The sequence below is a fragment of the Arachis hypogaea genome, chromosome 3, assembly GCF_003086295.3.
Source record: "Arachis hypogaea cultivar Tifrunner chromosome 3, arahy.Tifrunner.gnm2.J5K5, whole genome shotgun sequence".
Lineage (NCBI taxonomy): Eukaryota > Viridiplantae > Streptophyta > Magnoliopsida > Fabales > Fabaceae > Arachis > Arachis hypogaea.
Genome location: NC_092038.1, coordinates 112,429,880 through 112,448,966, shown reverse-complemented (window position 1 = coordinate 112,448,966; position 19,087 = coordinate 112,429,880). Strand labels below are relative to the sequence as shown.

Here is a 19,087-nt window from a genome sequence, read left to right as displayed (position 1 = left end):
CACTAACTCATAATTGTTCTCCTGATCCTCACTGCTACAAATACGGTGATGTCTTCTAAGCGCTACACAAAATTCAGAATTGGCTAAAGAAACACACAGCAACACAAGGGAGTCCAGCCAATTGGACATCCCCTCAGGAACCTTAGAAGATGCCTCGACAATATTTTTGCGAGAAGACATGGCCAACTAGTCCTACAAACAAGAAAAGAAGATTGGATTACTAAAAACATCTCAGACGAAATCAAAACAACTCGGGCAACATAATCCAGTGCAGTACAGGCAACAAAAGGAAACCCCAGAACCCACACCAAAAAGATCCAGGGGCATCCTTTGGAGACAGTTAACAGAACAAGGACTCAGGAAAACCCACAAGATGAACTTCCCAACAAAAAACTCTCAGCAAAGACAAAGAACAGCCCTCTCTCAAAATCGACATCCCGAGAAGAAAACAAAGACATTACCCCAAAAAGCTACAAATCAAATAAAGTCATCAAAATAACTACCTTCCAAATTCACAGTCTCAATTTATCAGCAAACGAAACTACCAAGCAACAAAATGTATCGAGAAGAAGTCATCAAAGACTCCACCTTTTTCAGAGAAATAAAACCCCCCCAAACAGGCAAATGACACAAAATCAAAACGAGCCATCAAAAAATCGTTACTTTCTACAAAGGTTCGTCTGCAAAGTTACTATTCATACCCAAAGTCATCACAGTTACCAACATGGCGAAAAGACAACAAAGGAACAATCTTTCCAGGAAAGCAAAGGCCTCAGTGACAACATACATCACAGCAAAATCAAACTTTACAAAAAATCGGATGCAAAGCAACGAAGGAAGTAAAAAAGCAGAAAGAAGAACCAACCTGGAAAAAGCTGAAAGCTTCGACGAAGTTAAAAGGTAGAAGATGGAATCAGGAGTCGCCCTTTCACAGTAAGGAAAGCACTGATAATCGCCAAGCAACGTTGCAGGAGGAAATGCGAAAACTGCAAACTTCAGAAAACAGAAAGAGAAAAAGAAAAGGAAAGTTACGGAGAAGAGAAACCATTTTTTAAGCGTGAAATTCAAAAACAGAGAGGCTAAGAGAAATGGGGCAATTAAAAACCAATTAATAAGGGTATTAAACCCTTGCGCATTCCCAAGGCTACGAGCACTAAATACAAGAACGAGTGCTTTTAAGAAGAAGCAAAAGAAAAACGTTCCATATTAAAAAAGGAGAACCCTACAAAGAAGAAATCGACAAAATGCTCGAGATCGGCTTCATCATAAAAGGATCGAAGTCCTAAAACTGAAGACTCGACCTCAAAACAGAAGACCGAGCTCGAGCAGGGGCACTGTTCATACCCTAGGTCGAGCTGTCCGACCCGGGATGCTCTACTGGCAAGTCAACTGACCTCTTCAGGTCAGGACAAATCCGACCTCTTCTCAAAGAGCTCGGCTAAATCACAGGAACGCCCAAAAAGGGCCCAAATGGAGACCACGCCCCAAATCCTAAGGCAGCCCAAGCCTACTGAGAGAATGGTGGTTCCCCTGAAGATAAGATGACCTCACTTGAAGATAAGATAAAGATAAGATAAGATAACTAACTTATCTTATCTAAGAAGGTAACTCTACGCCATTATAAATACACTGGAGCACCCAGGTATAACTCATACTCTGATTCTATTAAAAACCTGCTTAATACCCTTGCTAACTTAAGCATCGGAGTCCCTTGCAGGTACCACCACCCTCCAGTGACAAAGGATCAGCAGCATAGCTAGGCAAACAAGTCGGACACAATATCTCTGGCCATCACCCACCAGCCGGATACGTCAACTCCTACCAGTACAGAAGATCTCGTCCGAGATCGACCTACAGTTTCAGGAAACCCTCGGAACAGCAACCAAGTGTCAGAAGTCACCCACAAAAACTTACATCAATAAAAAAGTTCATAGTCCACAAATCGGACTACACCATTACAAAGATATTAAAAGCAGAATATCACAAAGGGGTTAGGTCCGCCCCAGTAGCACCATTCTTGGGAGAAGGAGGCTTAGTCGAGATCGGGGTGGCGTTACCAACTCCATTTGGCCTGTTTAAAATCTCCACGTTAGGCTCGGGCTCAGGGGGACAACCTCGGCAAAAGGAGTTGAAGAGGTTGAAGCTGCAGAAGCCCTGGCCGACGGCACAAGGGGAGGACCCTCATCATCATCTGGGGCAGGCACAATCTTGCCATCCTCCACCACATTATCCATACTAAATAAGGAGAGATCGGCCTCGAGAGTAAGAACTCGGACCTGAGATTTCAGGATCTCATACATATCGGTCATACTACTCACCATGTGCCCCTGAAGCTCGGCATAATCATCATGGGCAGATTGAAGCCTCTCCTTAGTTTCTAGAAACTCACCGTAGGTCCGAGTATAGCTCTCCTTATACTTTTTTGCAGTCTCCTCGGCCAAGTTAGTAGCTGCCTCCGCCACGGTAGCACGTTCCTTCTCTTTCTCCACATCAATCTCTAACTTGGCAACCCTAGCATCGAGATCATCCTTCAGACCTTTAATTCTAGTGTACTCAGATTTGGCATCCTCCATAAAAGCCCTAGTGGCATGAACTGGAGACTCTCTGATAACCCGAGACAAGGCCACGCCAACATTGGCTATCCGAATACTGTTACTTGTAATAAAACCGAGGTGATGGAGAATAGACACATCATCCAAGGGAATTCTACCATGAGGAGCAATCAGTTCTGTGGCAAAAGCCACATCATCAAACTCCTTGTTGTTCAGATCATAAGTCCCAATGGTCTTTTGCTTCTTAGGAGGAGGACCCGCAAAGGTAGGGGAAGAGGTAACACCAGAAGTATCAACAGGGAGGTCGGAAGAAACTGTCCGAACTCTAGGGGTCGGGATGATCTTTCTCGGGCCCTGAGAGTCAGAAGTCGGCTTCTTCGGGGGCACCTGAGAAGACTATTGCCCAATGACTTCGCCGTCAAGTTTTGGGCAATCGTCACCTTCTTGGCCTTTCGAAAGGCCTTCATGGAGTTTGAAGATTTCACCATCTCTGAAAAGGAAGCTAGGAAAACAAGTTACAATAATAGAAAAGGATAAATTCACAAACAATAGAAGAAAACTATCTGAAAGAAGCCGGACGCTACCTAGTTCAGCACGGAGGAGGGAAGGATCACCTAGAAACTTCTTAGTATCCAAGTAAGGAGGCTCCCCACAATACTCTTTTAAAACACCTACAAAAGCTTGTTCTCCCTCACTTAGACTCTCCCAAGGATATTTGACCACTATTACATCTTTTTTCCACCATAAAGGGAAGGTTGGCTCATCATTCTCATCCAAGAAAAAAGGATGAGCACCCTCAATAGCTTGGACTTTGAAATAGTAATTCTTAAAGTCTCGAAAGTACTCATCAAACATATAAAATACCTTCTTCCCTTGGATAGATCAGAAGGAAATCCAAGAGGCTTTCTTCTTAGCCACCCCGGGTTTTGTCATCACAAAAAGGTAAAGAAAAAGAGTTTCGGTAGGTTGGACACCCAGTTCTTGACACAACAGCTGAAAAATCTTTATAAAATCCCAAGAATTCGGATGAACTTGAGAAGGGGCCACATTACATGAACATAAGAGGTCGGTCTCAAAAGCAGTAAAAGGAAGAGTAATACCCAGCTGGCTAAAGAAATAATCATAAGCATAGAAAAAAGGATGCTCTACCTGAGTTAAGGGAGGGAAACTAACCCTCTCCTCAGGGTCGGGTGACACCAGCTCGTAATTCTTCTTGTCCTCCCTATTACTACATATCCTATGAAACCTTCTAAGCTTCTCACAGTACTCGGGATCAGACATAGTCACACACATCAGAACTATTGAATCTAGCCAATCGGCCATACTAGCAAGAACTTTGGTGGACATCTCGATAATGTTTTTACACGAAGACATAGACCAACTATCCCTACAGGTAAGAAAAATAAAAAAGTCACTAACAAACAACTCAGACAGAAACAAAAAATGGGGAAGCAACCAAACAAATAAACAACTATAGCAGCAAAAGGACACCCCAGGATTTACACAAAGAAAAAGAGATCAAGCGCCAAAAGTCCAGGGGCATCCATGGAGGCAGCAAGTACAGAGCACAATAAACCCTAACCCTCTCAAGCAGAAGAAAAGCACAAAGGAAACAAATAGAAGCCCGGATATCAACAAACTGAGAAATAAAAAGATTGCAACTTTCAAAGCAACAAAAGCATGCAATGATCGACTAAGAAAGCTTTGTCTTTCTACTAAAAGAAAGCTTAGCAACCATCAAAACTTCGTGCAAAAAGAAGTAACACATGCAACAATCATCATCGAAAGTAAAACGGAATTGGAAAATAATGCAAGGAAGTTTAGAATGGAAAAATAAACCTGGAAAAGAAGAAGACAGAGAGACGAACGCGCAAGACACGAACAGGCGCTACTGAAAAGAAAACTCCAAGAAAGATATAATCTTGGGTCGGGGCCAAGCAGAAAGGAAGCTTCTTTTTCACTGAGCAAATGAAACGCACAAACGCTCCAAGAGTAAAAATCTAGAAAAAAGAGAAAAAGGCTTGGGACAAAAGTGATAGTGGAGAAAAGAAGGTTCTCTTCAGAAGAAAGGAAAGGGAGTAGGAGAAAAGGGCTAAGTTCAAATTCTTTTCGAAGCAAAAAGGGAAAACAAAATGGTAAAGGGTTAAAAAGCTAATCAATGAGATTTAAAAACAATCGCGTTCCCAAGGAAAATTAAAACGCAAACCAATGGCACACCGCAATTAAAGAATGCTGAAAATGCCTCGCATTAAAAAAGGCGATGCCAGAATCGCACAAGGAGAAACTACTCAAGATCGACCAGAGTCAAGATGCTCGAGCACGACTTCCTCAAAGGGTTGAAGTTAAGAAAACACGACCTCAAAGGAAGGTCGAAGCTCAAGTAGGGGCACTGTTCACACCCTGGACCGAGCTATACGGTCTGGGTCGGACGGAGAAAAAGCAACTGACCTCTTGTAACATGATATTTTTGTGAAAATCTTTACCGGCATTTTTCCTCCATCAAATTTTTGGCACCGTTGCCGGGGAATTGCAAATGTGTGCCTTATTATTGGTTATTGTGAATATTGTGAGTACATTTGCCTTTTCATTTCTTTGTTAGTTGTTTCTAGTTTTAGGAATTTATTTTCATTATTTCTTATTATTTTTTGTTTTTATTTTCTATGGTTACTATGAATTCTCACCCCTTTGGCTATGAGTTTAGTTCAAATTATGTTGTAGGGAATGGAAGCTACAAGGAGAACATGCATCATGGATGGGAGAATCAAAAGCCTCAAGCTTATGGACAACCTTCTTGGCAGCAACCTCCTCCAACATACTATGAGCAAGAGCCATTCCAAGATGCATGCCAATCCATTGGCTATGGTGAGCATCCTTTTGATTATTAATAACCACCACCATATGCTTATGAACCCCCTTCTCAACATAGTTTTGAACCACCATACTCACAAGCCCCTTTCCACCATTCACCTCCATATGACCCTAACCCTTATCCACCATACCAACCACCACATGAACCATATGAACCATACATGGAACCACCCCAATTCCAACACAATTACTCCCAATAACCACCACCTCAATATACACCATCTCCATGTCCCTATCAAGAAGAATGCCCTTCCTATTATGAGCCCTTTCTCCCAACAAATGAACCCTCCTATCCACCCCAAGCTCCCATAGATGATACTGATGAGCGGATAATTTATACGCTTTTTTGGCATTGTTTTTAGGTAGTTTTTAGTATGATTTAGTTAGTTTAGAGTATATAATTATTAGTTTTTATGCAAAAATTACATTTCTGGACTTTACTATGAGTTTGTGTGTTTTTCTGTGATTTCAGGTATTTTCTGGCTGAAATTGAGGGACCTGAGCAAAAATCTGATTCAGAGGCTGAAAAAGGACTGCAGATGCTATTGGATTCTGACCTCCCTGCACTCGAAACGGATTTTCTGGAGCTACAGAAGCCCAATTGGCGTGCTCTCAATTGTGTTGGAAAGTAGACTTCTTGGGCTTTCCAGCAATATTTAATAGTTCATACTTTTCCCGAGTTTTGATAATGCAAACTGGCGTTTTAACACTAACTTTCTACCCTTTTCTGGCGTTAAACGCTAGAAATGGCATAAAAGCTGGAGTTAAATGCCCAAACTGGCACCAGAGCTGGTGTTTAACTCCAAGAAAAGCCTATGCACATGAAAACTTCAATGCTCAGCCCAAGCACACACCAAGTGGGCCTCGGAGGTGGATTTCTACATCATTTACTTATTTTTGTAAACCATAGGTTACTAGTTCATTATAAATAGGACCTTTCACTATTGTATTTGAAAGGGGGGAGATCTTGAGATCATTTTGGAGACTATCTTTGTATCACTGTTGATCTCTGGATCACGTTTAGGGGGCTGGCCATTCGGCCATGCCTGGACCTTCATCACCTATGTATTTTCAACGGTGGAGTTTCTACACCTCATAGATTAAGGTGTGGAGCTCTGCTGTTCCTCATGAATTAATGCAATTACTACTATTTTCCATTCATTTCAAGCTTATTCTTGTTCTAAGATATTCATTTGCACTTCAACATGATGAATGCGTGAACGCTCATCACCATTCTCACTTATGAACGCGTGCCTGACAACCACTTCCATTCTACCTGAAAACAAGCTTGAATGTATATCTCTTGGCCTCCTGGTCCACAACACATGGTTGCCTCTCTTGACAACAGAGCCTTCCATTCCGTGAGATCAGAGTCTTCGTGGTATAAGCTAGAATTAATTGGCAGCATTGTTGAGATCCGGAAGGTCTAAACCTTGTCTGTGGTATTCCGAGTAGGATCTGGGATGGGATGACTGTGACGAGCTTCAAACTCACGAGTGCTGGGCATAGTGACAGTGCACAAAAGGATCATTAGATCTTATTCCAACACAAGTGAGAACCGATAGATGATTAACCCTACGTAACCCGTAGCCAGACCATTTTCACTGAGAGGACGGACGGTAGCCATTGACAACGGTGATCCCCCAATATACAGCTTGCCATGGAAAGGAGTACGCATGACTGGATGAAAGCAATAGGAAAGCAGGGATTCAAAAGGAAGAAAGCATCTCTATACGCTTATCTGAAATTCCTACCAATGAATTACATAAGTATCTCTATCCTATTTTATGTTTTATCTGTCTTTTAATTATCAAAACCCCATAACCATTTGAATCTACCTGACTGAGATTTACAAGATGACCATAGCTTGCTTCAAGCTGACAATCTCCGTGGGATCGACCCTTACTCACATAAGGTATTACTTGGACGACCCAGTGCACTTACTGGTCAGCTACGCGGAGTTGTGAAGAAAGTGTGTGAGATCCCAATTTCGCGTACCACGTTTTTGGCACTGTTGACGGGGATTGTTTGAGTTTGGACAACTGACGGTTCATCTTGTTGCTCAGATTAGGTAATTTTCTTTTTTTTATTTATTTTGTTCTTCAGAATTTTTAAGAATGAATTCTAGAGTTTCAAATGATGCTTTTATCATCACAGGAGCTAGTTGATTCCCATCAATTTGGCTGTTGTATGTAATGTCCTACTAAAGCTTGGCTAGCCATGTCTAATCTTTTTAGACTGAAGCTTTAGACTAACATTGCATGATTCCTGGAATTCTTATTAAAAATTTTGAGTTTCTTATTTTCTTTTTCAAAATAATTTTCGAAAAATAAAAAAATATACAAAATTTTTTTTTATAAAATCATAAAATCAAAAATAATTTGTGTTTCTTGTTTGAGTCCAGTGTCAAATTTTAAGTTTGGTGTCAATTGCATGTTTCTATTTTTCTTACATTTTTCGAAAATATATGCATTGTGTTCTTCATTGATCTTCAAGTTGTTCTTGATGATTTTTTTTTGTTTGATCTTTAAATTCTCTTGTTTTGTGTCTTTTGTTGTTTCTCATGTGCATTCTCAAATTGTTAGTGTCTCTGGTATGAAAACTTCTAAGTTTGGTGTCTTGCATGTCTTTCTTTTCTTAAAAATTTTCAAAAATGTGTTCTTGATGTTCATCATGACCTTCATAGTGTTCTTGATGTCCTTGCATGCATTCTTTGTTTTGATCTTAGTTTTTCATGTCTAAATTCATTCTGTTATTTTTCTCTCTCATCATTAAAAATTCAAAAAAATTCAAAATTATGTCTTTTCAAGTCAATAATACAGAGAATTGAAGATTCAGAACATACAGTAGAGGAATCACAGAGAAAAAGCTGGGCGTTCAAAACGGCCAATAAAGAAGGATTTCTGGCATTTAAACGCCAGCCAGGGTACCTGGCTGGGCATTTAACGCCCAAGGAGGTAGCCAAGTGGGCGTTAAACGCCAGAATGGATACCATTCTAGGCGTTTAACGCCAGGATAACACCAGGGAGGTAATTTTGTTTTCAATTCAAATCTTTTTCAATTTTTCAAGTTTTAAAACTAATTTTTCAAAATCTTATCATTTTCATATCCTCTCTTATCAATCATATCTTTTTCAAAATCAAATCTTTTTCATTTTTCTTTTAATATTTTCAAAAAATCCTTGCTAACAATTAGTGTCTTGATTCAAAAATTTCAAGTTTGTTACTTTCTTGTTAAGAAAGGTTCAATCTTTGAATTCTAGAATCATATCTTTTAGTTTCTTGTTAGTTAAGTCATCAATTTTAAAAATCAAATATTTTTCAAAAAAAAATTTTCAACCATATCTTTTCCATCATATCTTTTTAAAAAAATCAAATTTTCTTCAATCATATCTTTTCAAACACATCTTTTCAATCATATCTTTTAAAACACATCTCTTTTATTTTAATTTCAAAATCTTTTTTCTAACTTCTTATCTTTTCGAAACTTACTATTTCTTATCTTTTTCAAAACCACTTTACTACTTTTATCTCTCCAATTTTCGAAAACCACTAATAACTTTTCAAAATTCTTTTTAATTAACTAATTGTTTTAAACTCTAATTTTATTTTATTTAAAAATTTTTGAAAATTCTCTCTCTTCCATCACTAACACTTCTCTCTTTCTTAAAATTCGAACCCTCTCTCCCTCTCTGTGTTTGAATTCTCTTTATTTTCTCTCTACCTCATTCTTCTCTTCTTCTTTTCTTCTACTCACATAAAGGAATCTCTATACTGTGACATAGAGGATTCCTCTCCTTTTCTGTTCTTTTCTTATTCCTGAACCTGAAAGGACTATGAAGAGGAAGCTAAGAGAAGCTATAGCACAACTCTCTGGAGAGGACCTGACAGAAATTTTCGAAAAAGAAGAAGACATGGTAGCCAAAAATAATAACAACAATGCAAGGAAGATGCTTGGTAACAGGTGCACGAAATTGTGATCATCAATGGCGCCATCAACATGGTACGCTCAATTGCAATCTCAACTCTTTATCACAACTTCACACAACTAACTAGCAAGTGCACTGGGTCATCCAAGTAATAAACCTTACGCGAGTAAGGGTCGATCCCACGGAGATTGTTGGTATGAAGCAAGCTATGGTCATCTTGTAAATCTCAGTCAGGCAGATTCAAATGGTTATGAATGATTAATGAATAAAGCATAAAATAAAGATAGAGATACTTATGTAATTCAATTTCAGATAAGTGTATGGAGATGTTTTGTCCCTTCCGTCTCTCTGCTTTCCTACTGTCTTCATCCAATCCTTCTTACTCCTTTCCATGGCAAGCTACATGTTGGGCATCACCGTTGTCAATGGCTACAGTCCCGTCCTCTCAGTGAAAATGTTCAACGCGCTCTGTCACAGCACGGCTAATCATCTATCAGTTCTCAATCAGGTTGGAATAGAATCCAGTGATTCTTTTGCGTCTGTCACTAACGCCCAGCCTTCAGGAGTTTGAACCTCGTCACAGTCATTCAATCCTTGAATCCTACTCAGAATACCACAGACAAGGTTTAGACCTTCCGGATTCTCTTGAATGCTGCTATCAATTCTAGCTTATACCACGAAGATTCTGATTAAGGAATCCAAGAGATAAACATTCAAGCCTTGTTTGCTTGTAGAACGGAAGCGGTTGTCAGGCACACATTCATAAGTGAGAATGATGATGAGCGTCACATAATCATCACATTCATCATGTTCTTGGGTGTGAATGAATATCTTAGAACAAGAATAAGCTGAATTGAATAGAATAACAATAGTAATTGCATTAATACTCGAGGTACAGCAGAGCTCCACACCTTAATCTGTGGTGTGTAGAAACTCCACCGTTGAAAATACATAAGAACAAGGTCTAGGCATGGCCGAGAGGCCAGCCCCCATGATCTAAGAACTAGACGTCCAAAGATGATCCTAAGATCTAAATTGATCAAAAGATCTAAAGTGATCAAAAGATGTCAAATACAATAGCAAAAAGTCCTATTTGTAGAGAACTAGTAGCTTAGGGTTTACAAAGATGAGTAAATGACATAAAAATCCACTTCCGGGCCCACTTGGTGTGTGCTTGGGCTGAGAATTGAAGATTTCATGTGTAGAGACTTTTCTTGGAGTTAAACGCCAGCTTTTGTGCCAGTTTGGGCGTTTAACTCCCATTCTTGTGCCAGTTCCGGCGTTTTACGCCAGAATTCTTGAGCTGACTTGGAACGCCTGTTTGGGCCATCAAATCTTGGACAAAGTATGAACTACTATAAATTTCTGGAAAGCCCAAGATGTCTACTTTCCAACGCAATTAAGAGCGCGCCAATTGGGATTCTGTAGCTCCAGAAAATTCACTTCGAGTGCAGGGAGGTCAGAATCCAACAGCATCTGCAGTCCTTTTTAGCCTCTGAATCAGATTTTTGCTCAGGTCCCTCAATTTCAGCCAGAAAATACCTGAAATCATAGAAAAACACAAAAACTCATAGTAAAGTCCAGAAAAGTAAATTTTAAATAAAAACTAATAAAAATATAATAAAAACTAACTAAAACATACTAAAAACATACTAAAAACAATGCCAAAAAGCGTATAAATTATCCGCTCATCAGTGACTATGCTGCACCAACTTCTAACTTCTTTGGAAGAAGCATCTCAATTCCTGCCATTGGAGCAAACAACTTTGAGCTTAAGCCTCAATTAGTTTCTCTAATGCAGTAGAACTGCAAGTTTCATGGACTTCCATCAGAAGATCCTCATCAGTTCTTATCTGAATTCTTGCAGATTTGTGATAATGTTAAGACCAATGGGGTTAATCCCGAGGTCTACAGACTTATGCTTTTCCTCTTTGCTGTGAGATACAGAGCTAGGACATGGTTGGACTCACATCCTAGAGAAAGCTTGAACTCTTAGGACAAGCTGGTCAATGCTTTCTTGACCAAATTCTTTCCACCTCAAAAGATGATAAGCTCAGAGTGGATGTCCAAACCTTTAGACAGAAGGAAGGTGAATCCCTCTATGAAGCTTGGAAAAGATACAAGCAATTAACCAAAAGGTGTCCTTCTGACATGTTTCCAGAATGGAGCATCATATGTATATTCTATGATGGTCTGTCTGAGTTATCCAAGATGTCATTGGACCACTCTGCTGGTGGATCTATTCATCTGAAGAAAATGCCTGCAGAAGCCCAAGAACTCATTGAAATGGTTACAAATAACTAGTTCATGTACACTTCTGAAAGAAATCCTATGAACAATGGGACAACTCAGAAGAAAGGGGTTCTTGAGATTGAAACTCTGAATGCCATATTGGTTCAGAACAAATTATTGACTCAGCAAAGTATAGACTATTATACATTGCTAGAAAGCCCAGAATGTCTACTTTCCAACTCAATTAAGAGTGCACCAATTGGGCTTCTGTAGCTCCAGAAAATCCACTTCGAGTGCAGGGAGGTCAGAATCCAACAGCATCTGCAGTCCTTTTTAGCCTCTGAATCAGATTTTTGCTCAGGTCCCTCAATTTCAGCCAGAAAATACCTGAAATCATAGAAAAACACACAAACTCATAGTAAAGTCCAGAAAAGTGAATTTTAAATAAAAACTAATAAAAATATAATAAAAACTAACTAAAACATACTAAAAACAATGCCAAAAAGCATATAAATTATCCGCTCATCACAACACTAAACTTAAATTGTTGCTTGTCCCCAAGCAACTGAAAATCAAATAAGATAAAAAGAAGAGAATATGCAATGAATTCCAAAAACATCTATGAAGATCAGTATTAATTAGATGAGCGATGCTTGTAGCTTTTTGCCTCTGAACAGTTTTGGCATCTCACTCTATCCTTTGAAATTCAGAATGATTGGCTTTTATAGGAACTCAGAATCCAGATAGTGTTATTGATTCTCCTAGTTAAGTATGATGATTCTTGAACACAGCTACTTTATGAGTCTTGGCCGTGGCCCAAAGCACTCTGTCTTCCAGTATTACCACCGGAGATTGTTGGTATGAAGCAAGCTATGTTCACCTTGTAAATCTTAGTCAGGCAAACTCAAATGATTATGGATGATGTATGAATAAAACATAAAGATAAAGATAGAGATACTTATGTATTTCATTGGTAAGAACTTCAGACAAGTGTATGGAGATGCTTTGTCCCTTTCGTCTCTCTGCTTTCCTACTGTCTTCATCCAATCCTTCTTACTCCTTTCCATGGCAAGCTATATGTAGGGTTTCACCGTTGTCAGTGGCTACCTCCCATCCTCTCAGTGAAAACGTTCAACGCACCCTGTCATGGCACGGCTATTCAGCTGTCGGTTCTCGATCATGTCGGAATAGAATCCAGTGATTCTTTTGCGTCTGTCACTAACGCCCCACAATCGCGAGTTTGAAGCTCGTCACAATCATTCAATCATTGAATCTTACTCAGAATACCACATACAAGGTTTAGACCTTCCGGATTCTCTTGAATGCCGCCATCAGTTCTAGCTTATACCACGAAGATTCCGATTAAGGGATCCAAGAGATAAACATTCAAGCCTTGTTTGCTTGTAGAACAGAAGTGGTTGTCAGGCACTCGTTCATAAGTGAGAATGATGATGAGTGTCATATAATCATCACATTCATCATGTTCTTGGGTGCAAATGAATATCTTAGAACAGGAATAAGCCGAATTGAATAGAAGAACAATAGTAATTGCATTAATACTCGAGGTACAGCAGAGCTCCACACCTTAATCTATGGTGTGTAGAAACTCCACCGTTGAAAATACATAAGAACAAGGTCTAGGCATGGTCGTGAGGCCAGCCCCCATGATCTAAGATAGCATAAGACTAAAGTTAGCTACCAAGATGAAAATACAATAGTAAAAGGTCCTACTTATAGAGAACTAGTAGCCTAGGTTTTACAGAGATGAGTAAATGACATAAAAATCCACTTCTGGGCCCACTTGGTGTGTGCTTGGGCTGAGCATTGAAGCATTTTCGTGTAGAGACTCTTCTTGGAGTTAAACGCCAGCTTTTGTGCCAGTTTGGGCGTTTAACTCCCATTCTTGTGCCAGTTCCGGCGTTTAACGCCGGGCATTCTTGAGCTGATTTGGAACGCCGGTTTGGGCCATCAAATCTTGGGCAAAGTATGGACTATTATACATTTCTGGAAAGCCCAGGATGTCTACTTTCCAACGCCGTTAAGAGCGCGACAATTGGGCTTCTGTAGCTCCAGAAAATCCACTTCGATTGCAGGGAGGTCAGAATCCAACAGCATCTGCAGTCCTTTTTAGTCTCTGAATCAGATTTTTGCTCACGTCCCTCAATTTCAGCCAGAAAATACCTGAAATCACAGAAAAACACACAAACTCATAGTAAAGTCCAGAAAAGTGAATTTTAACTAAAAACTAATAAAAATATACTAAAAACTAACTAGAACATACTAAAAACATACTAAAAACAATGCCAAAAAGCGTACAAATTATCCGTTCATCAGTGACCTGGGGTCAGGCATAAACCTTATGCCACTCTCTGTAATGGAGAAATTGGGAATCTTTGAGGTACAAACTGCAAGAATATCACTAGAGATGATAGACAAATCCATGAAATAGGCTTATGGACTTGTAGAGGATGTTTTAGTGAAGGTTGAGGGCCTTTACATCCCTGCTGACTTCATAATCCTAGACACTGGGAAGAATAAGGATGAATCCATCATCCTTGGCAGACCCATTCTAGCCACAGCAAAAGCTGTGATTGATGTTGATATAGGTGAGTTGGTCCTTTAAGTGAATGAGGACTACCTTGTGTTTAAGGCTCAAGGATCTCCTTCTGTACACATGGAGAAGAAGCATGAAAAGCTTCTCTCAATATAGAATTAAACAGAGCCCCCACATTCAAACTCTAAGTTTGGTGTTGAGAGGCCATCATTATGCTCTGAGTATCTGTGAGGCTCCATGAGAGCTTACTGTCAAGCTATTGACATTAAAGAAGCGCTTGTTGGGAGGCAACCCAACTTTTCCTTATCTATGTTGAATTTCTATTTTCCATTGTTATTTTATGTTTTCTTTAGGATGATGATCATGTGGAGTCACAAAAACAAAAGCAAAAATCAAAAACAGCATTGAAAATAGCACACCCTAGAGGATGAGCTTACTGGCATTTAAACGCCAGTAAGGGTAGCAGAATGGGCGTTAAACGCCCAGTCTGGCACCATTCTGGGCGTTTAACGCCAGAAAAGGGCACCAGACTGGCGTTTAACGCCAGAAAAGGGCACCAAGCTGGCGTTAAACGCCAGAAATGGAAGAAAAGCTGGCATTAAATGCCAGAAATGGGCAGCAACCTGGCGTTTAATGCGAGGATTGGCACTCAAAGGGGCATTTACTCGCCAAAACGTTGCAGGGATGAGAAATACTTGACACCTCAGGATCTGTGGACCCCACAGGATCCCCACCTACCTTAACTCACTCTCTCTCTTCTTCACACCTTCCCATAACACCTTTCCCTAAATACCTCTTACCAATCACCCCTATTTCTCTTCCCCATCACCTCTTCACCAATCACCTCCACCTACTCTTTCCCAACAACCCCACCCACCTCACCATTCAAATTCAAATCCTTTCCCTCCCAAACCCAACCCCTAATACACGAACCCTACCCCCTCTTTCCACTCCTATATAAACCCCTCATCCATCCTTCAAATTCACACATCACAAACACTTCTTCTCCCCCTTGGTCGAACCACTCACAACTCTCCATCTCCTCTATTTCTTGTTCTTCTTCTTCATTTTTCTTTCTTCTTTTGCTCGAGGACGAGCAAACCATTTAAGTTTGGTGTGGAAAAAGCATTGCTTTTTATGTTTCTATAACCATTTATGGCACCTAAGGCCGGAGAAACCTCTAGAAAGAGGAAAGGGAAGGCAAAAGCTTCCACCTCTGAGTCATGAGAGATGGAGAGATTCATCTCAAAGGTCCATCAAGACCACTTCTATAAAGTTATGGCCAAGAAGAAGGTGATCTCTAAGGTCCCTTTCATGCATAAAAGGAATGAGCATCCGGAGATTTGACATGAGATTAGGAGAAGAGGATGGGAAGCTCTCACCAATCCCATTCAACAAGTCAGAATCTTAATGGTTCAAGAGTTCTATGCTAATGCATGGATCACTAAGAACCATGATCAAAGTATGAACCCAAACCCAAAGAATTGGCTTACAATGGTTCGGGAGAAATACTTAGATTTCAGTCTGGAAAATGTAAGGCTAGCATTCAACTTGCCAATGATGCAAGGAGATGCACGCCCCTATACTAGAAGGGTCAACTTTGATCAAAGGTTGGACCAAGTCCTCATGGACATATGTGTGGAAGGAGCTCAATGGAAGAGAGACTCCAAAGGCAAGCCGGTTCAACTAAGAAGGCTTGACCTTAAGCCTGTGATTAGAGGATGGTCGGAGTTCATCCAATGCTCCATCATTCCTACTAGCAACCGATCCGAAGTGACTGTAGATCAGGTTATCATGATCCATAGCATCATAATTGGAGAGGAAGTAGAAGTTCATGAGGTCATATCTCTAGAACTCTACAAAGTGGCTGACAAAACCTCTACCTTGGCAAGGTTAGCCTTTCCTTATCTCATCTGTCACCTATGCAATTTAGCTAGAGTTATCATAGGAGAAGACATCCTCATTGAAGAGGACAAGCCCATCACTAAAAAAAGAATGGAGCAAATAAGAGAGCCCACTCATAGACCTCAACAAACGCATGAGGAAGTCCCTCATCAAGAAATCCCTGAGATACCTCAAGGGATGCATTTTCCTCCACACAACTATTGGGAGCAATTCAACACCTCCTTAGGAGATTTGAGTTCGAACATGGAGCAACTAAGGATGGAGCACCAAGAGCATTCCATTATCCTCCATGAAATTAGAGAGGACCAAAGGGCCATGAGGGAGGAGCAACAAAGGCAAGGAAGAGACATTGAGGAGCTCAAGCACTCCATAGGATCTTCAAGAAGAAGAACTAGCCGCCATCACTAAGGTGGACCCGCTCTTTAATTTCCTTGTTCTCATTTTTCTGTTTTTCGGTTTCCTATGCTTGATGTTTTGTTTATGCTTGTGTCTTTAATACATGATCATTAGTGTCTAGTGTCTATGCCTTGAAGCTATGAATGATTCCATGAATCCCTCACATTTCTTAAATGAAAATTGTTTCTAATTGCAAAAGAACAAGAAGTACATGAATACTTTTTATTTTCTGAATGAATGCTTGAACAGTGCATAATTTTGATAGTGAAGTTTATGAATGTTAAAATTGTTGGCTCTTGAAAGAATGATGAAAAAAAGAGAAATGTTATTGATGATCTGAAAAATCATAAAATTGATTCTTGAAGCAAGAAAAAGCAGTGAATAACAAAGCTTGCGAAAAAAAAACTGGCGAAAATTAAAAGAAAGAAAAAGAAAAAGCAAGCAGAAAAAGCCAATAGCCCTTTAAACCAAAAGGCAAGGGTAAAAGGGATCCAAGGCTTTGAGCATTAATTGATAGGAGGGCCCAAAGGGATAAAATCATGGCCTAAGCGGCTAAATCAAGCTGTCCCTAACCATGTGCTTGTGTCATGAAGGTCCAAGTGAAAAGCTTGAGACTGAGTGGTTAAAGTCGTGATCCAAAGTAGAAAGAGTGTGCTTAAGAACTCTGGATACCTCTAACTGGGGACTTTAGCAAAGCTGAGTCACAATTTGAAAAGGTTCACCCAGTTATGTGTTTGTGGCATTTATGTATCCGGTGGTAATACTGGAAAATAAAGTGCTTAGGGTCACGGCCAAGACTCATAAAGTAGCTGTGTTCAAGAATCAACATACTAAATTAGGATAATTAATAACACTATCTAAATTCTGAGTTCCTATGGATGCCAATCATTCTGCACTTCAAAGGATAAAGTGAGATGCCAAAACTATTCAGAAGCAAAAAGCTACTAGTCCCGCTCATCTAATTGGAGCTAAGCTTCATTGATATTTTGGAATTCATTGTATATTCTCTTCTTTTTATTCTATTTTGTTCTTAGTTGCTTGGAGACAAGCAACAATTTAAGTTTGGTGTTGTGATGAGCGGATAATTTATACGCTTTTTGGCATTGTTTTTAGGTAGTTTTTAGTATGATTTAGTTAGTTTTTAGTATATAATTATTATTTTTTATCAAAAAAATCATATTTCTGGACTTTACTATGAGTTTGTGTGTTTTTCTGTGATTTCAGGTATTTTCTAGCTGAAATTGAGGGACCTGAGCAAAAATCTGATTCAGAGGCTGAAAAAGGACTGCAGATGCTGTTGGATTCTGACCTTCCTGCACTTGAAATATATTTTCTGGAGCTACAGAAGCCCAATTGGAGCACTCTCAATTGTGTTGGAGAGTAGACATCTTGGACTTTCCAGCAATATATAATAGTCCATACTTTGTCCGAATTTTGATAACGCAAACTGGCGTTTAACGCCAACTTTCTACCTTTTTCTGGCGTTAAACGCCAGAACTGGCATAAAAGCTGGAGTTAAACGCCCAAACTGGCACCAGAGCTCGTGTTTAACTCCAAGAAAAGCCTATACACATGAAAGCTTCAATGCTCAGCCCAAGCACACACGAAGTGGGCCCCGGAGGTGAATTTATGCAGCATTTACTTATTTCTGTAAATCCTAGGTTACTAGTTCATTATAAATAGGACCTTTCACTATTGTATTTGAAAAGGAAGGGGGAGATCTTGAGATCATTTTGGAGACTATCTTTGTATCACTATTTATCTCTGGATCACGTTTAGGGGGCTGGCCATTCGGCCATGCCTGGACCTTCATCACTTATGTATTTTCAACGGTGGACTTTCTACACCTCATAGATTAAGGTGTGGAGCTCTGCTGTTCCTCATGAATTAATGCAATTACTACTGTTTTCTATTCAATTCAAGCTTATTCTTGTTCTAAGATATTCATTCACACTTCAACATGATGAATGTGATGATCAAGTGACACTCATCACCATTCTCACTTATGAACGCGTGCCTGACAACCACTTCCGTTCTACCTGAAAATAAGCTTGAATGTATATCTCTTGGCCTCCTGGTCCACGACGCATGGTTGCCTTTCCTGACAACAGAGCCTTCCATTCCGTGAGATCAGAGTCTTCGTGGTATAAGCTAGAATTAATTGGCAGCATTGTTGAGATCCGGAAGGTCTAAACCTTGTCTGTGGTATTCCGCGTAGGATCTGGGATGGGATGACTGTGACGAGCTTTAAACTCGCGAGTGCTAGGCGTAGTGACAGTGCACAAAAGGATCATTGGATCTTATTCCAACACAAGTGAGAACCGACAAATGATTAGCCCTACGTAACCCGTAGCCGGACCATTTTCACTGAGAGAACGGACGGTAGCCATTGACAACGTTGATCCCCCAACATACAGCTTGCCATGGAAAGGAGTACACATGACTGGATGAAAGCAGTAGGAAAATAGGGATTCAAAAGGAACAAAGCATCTCCATACGCTTATCTGAAATTCCTACCAATAAATTACATAAGTATCTTTATCCTATTTTATGTTTTATCTGTCTTTTAATTATCAAAAGCCCATAACCATTTGAATCTGCCTAACTGAGATTTACAAGATGACCATAGCTTGCTTCAAGCCGAAAATCTCC

The 19,087-nt window shown here is 39.9% G+C and overlaps 1 non-coding gene across 1 annotated transcript; it reads right to left on the bottom strand.

Annotated features, from left to right (window-relative positions):
• Positions 1-11,397: 11,397 nt before the first annotated feature.
• LOC112793765 (small nucleolar RNA R71) lies at positions 11,398-11,501 on the bottom strand. Its single transcript, XR_003198461.1, has one exon. It is a non-coding gene; the product is annotated as a small nucleolar RNA R71 (small nucleolar RNA).
• Positions 11,502-19,087: the final 7,586 nt, after the last annotated feature.